This window comes from Pinus tabuliformis, chromosome 5_1 (assembly GCF_031772625.1).
Source record: "Pinus tabuliformis cultivar Carrire ecotype Pingquan chromosome 5_1, CPIR1, whole genome shotgun sequence".
Classification (NCBI taxonomy): Eukaryota; Viridiplantae; Streptophyta; class Pinopsida; order Pinales; family Pinaceae; genus Pinus; species Pinus tabuliformis.
The window spans coordinates 624,422,846-624,426,596 of NC_142305.1; positions in this window are offsets into that span (position 1 = coordinate 624,422,846).

Sequence of the window (3,751 nt, forward strand, 5' to 3'; positions counted from 1 at the left end):
TACAAGTTGTTGTGTTGCATGGAAAGCATTGGATTAATGTCAAGGGGAATTTTCCTTTAGGCTCAAACGAGCCTCCAACTTTGCCCAAATGACCTGTAACCTAACCTTCTTAGTAGGCTGGACACCTATTATTGGCATCTTAGGATGGTCGTCGAGGCACCCGAAGGTTTTTTCAAGTGCCATGGAGCTACTTGCAGGCTTGGAATAGGGTCTAGTACTGTCGGTGTGTGGCAGACGAGGTAGGGACCTCTCTGGAGTCCACACCAAACCCGTGGTAGGTAAGTGATGCAGGAGTGCCTATGCTGCCTTGGGTAGGATTCCCTCCCAAAATGAAGGGCAAAATCACCAACCAGGAATCCATTGGAGAACATATCACCCAAGCTCATGAGGGATAACGTCATAGATTGTCCTAAGTAACCAAAGGTGTCATTATCAAACCGTGAAGCATGTTTGGGAGTCTATGAGATTCCTGAGATAGAGACATATTCAGCAAGATTGGGTCGAAGAAGCCTTTTCAACAACAAATATTATAACCAAGAAGGTTCTAAATCTCTTCATCTAAGATGCTACGTGATGCAGATTCGACGTCACTTGGCCGAGTCATGACAAGAATCAGAGAGAATTCCTTGTTGTGGTGCATAGGAGTGAGGCTATGAACTTAAAGAAAAATTTTGGATAACCTTATCATTTGGATGGTCAAAACCCTAGTCAAGGGAGGCTTCTCATTAGTGGAACCATATTTCCCCTCACGTGATTGGTCACAATGATGTGGCAGAAAAGCCATAGAGTGGTTGTATTCTATTGGTGGGAGGAACCTTTTGATAATAAAGTTATATCATAGTTATGACATTGGAGGAATTATTTTAGAAATATTTGATACTAAAACTCTAATACATATAACATTGGTTCTTTATAATAATAAGAAAATATATAAACTCCGAAACACATAAGTGATAGCCCTTTTAAAAGTTTTCGACGTATTATAATAAGCACTATTGGAGGAGCCCACATGGCATATTATACTCTGCTTTAGCAAATCAGAGATTCCCTATCAGCGTTTTTGTTATGTGACACGATTCAAAATATCCGCTCTCTAATATGCAATAAAGGGTTGCACTGCGATATTGTGATATGCTAATCTCGCAGGTTCTCCGATATCGAAGGTCAGAGGTAATCGCATATCGGAACAGACGCCTTTAAGGATGAAAAGAGATTTGCGAGTAAGTGAGAGAATTTTTTTTTTTTTGTCAAGCATTTTGAAAGTATTTTATTTGAATTAGAGTTGTAAAACCATTCTCACATCAATCACTGAAATGTGAACTTGTAAAATTTGTCCATTTTTTTTTTAAACACAAGTGAACATTATATTTTTTTAGAAAGGGGAAAGTTTTTGGAATTTTAACTAAGTTTCACAGCAACTATTCGTAAAAGAAAGTAATTATTTTAAAATTGAATCAAAAGTATGCTTACTGAAATGAAATAGGAAGGGGCTAGTTCAATATAAAAGGGTTAAAGTCGCACGACAATACAAGTGTTGGACTTGAGGGCTATTTGTTTCATTTATTCTAATTAATGAATAATAATAAAAATAACTTTAAAAATAATATTAAGTCAAACTGAAAATAAAACAGGACAACAGGAAAAGAAAAGGTGAAATAACAAATGATCCAAAAGGCAATTGCAAATACATAGGGGTCCCCTTACCACTATGATAACAATAAAGTCAAGTTGGGCGTGTTGTATTTTTTACCACAATAGTTTGGAAAGTTTGTTCAGAGTATGTTTTCAGTCCTTTTGTCGTTTGGAAAAATCGTTGCAAACGTTTGTGGTAAGTAACTCCTTGGAGAGTTGAAAAGAGATTTGGCAGTAAGTGAGAACAAATATTTTATTTTATATTTCCTTGTCAAACCTTTTTTAAAGTATTTGATTTGAAGCAGAGTTGTTGGCTTATTGGGCCCTGACCCAAGTTCGGAAGAGTTTTTAGCCAAACAAATCCCGTACTACCGGCCATTTCTGCAACAATCTGTGGAGCGCAGACTGAAGTGTCACCTGAGGTAGTATGGGAGGGTGCTGGAACCAGGTTTCTGCACCCTAGGGATGTCTTGATGAGGTCTGGAGGGGTCACAACCTGATCTACGCTCTTATGCTATTCCGTGCAGCTGTCTGGCCTTCGTGAAGATCTGTGAAGGGGGTTTCTTAGATCCTTAATATTATTGCAGTTATTATAGATCTGATTTATTCCTTAAGGTCTTTAATCGAGCATTTAACAATTAAACCCAGTGCGCGCAATCATAAATCTTAAATATACTCATAAAATCATAACATAAGCATAAACATTTAGATCTGCGATCAGATACACAATAATTCAAAAACACTTATCTTTATTAATCTTCCATTCAGTACAATCCAATTCCACCCTGCGCACACAGCTGCAGGGGTCCGCGCACATAGCTGCGGACTCTACCAGGCCTCTATGCACACAGCTGCAAAGCCTACTCTAACCTCTAGCTCCCACGACTCATACTTACAAACTCATATCACTCTTGCCTTCACAAACCCATACACTTTAGATCTTCTTCAAAGCTACTATCAAAAATTGTCTTCTAAACCTAGAGCCTTGCTCTTTTTATACATTCCCATGGTCTGTGGACCATGGGCAAGCCAACACATTCTATATTAACCTATAACATTTTAGGGCGAACTACCCTTGGAATTAACCCATTACAATTCACGCTCCGCGCACTTCACGGAACCTTTACCATACTTTTACCCAAAATTGTAGGCTTTGAACCCCAAAACCATTACATGGGGGATCCACTGCCCAACAGGCCCCCAACACAATCATCATGACTCGTCCTGAGTCACTCATCTAGTACGGTGATCTTTGCGCGGAGGTTATTCAGCAACTTCTGCGCTTTGCTTACTCCTGCAACACATTCTTCTGCCATTTGTTGTACTTGTTATGTGTGAGCCTCTGATAGCTCATTATCAGCTTCACTTGCTTCTCTGAGTTCGTATCCTGCCTGCATGTGGGCTAGCTTTCCCTTGATGCTAGTGGTGACTGCGAATGCCTCATCAAGCCACGACTGGATGCATTCTTTAAGGACTGCTTCTTTCTAGCGAGAAGCATCGACTTGTACCTTGAGTACCTGGGCCTCTCTCATCTTGGCCAGTCACTGAGTAATGGTAACCATCTGCATGGTCCCCTAGACATTATCATAGGCTTGTTGCAACTCTCGTGCTTCTGTTTCTACCTGCTGTAGCGCTGGGTCTTCCTGCAGTGATGTGAGTGTAAGAAGGGATTGATCCAACAATCCCGTGCAATCCTGTATAGTGCACTCCATTACTGCCAATCCTTCTTGAAGGGCGTGGCGGCACTGCTCTCTGACTTCCGGTGGTGTAGGGGGCTACACTTTTAGTCTTAGCTCTGTGATCTACAAGTTCAATTCCCACTGAATTTTGGCAGCCTCCTCCTAAGCCTTACGGAATCCTGCGGCTATATGATGAATCTTTTCGGCTACTGGGAGTTCCACTAGCACAGCCAGCTTTGGTACACTATTGCAAACCTCTGCCATGGCCTATTCCCATTCTTGGTTGCGTGCGACCAAGTCATCACGCTGGAGACTGACCTGGTCCAAATTTCCCTTTTTCTCCGTCAAGATCTGGAGGGCATGGCTTTCCCTAGCGCGGATCTCAGCGGTTACCCCATCCTGCAGCTGGTATAGGGTTTCTCTAGGAAGGGCGGACAAAT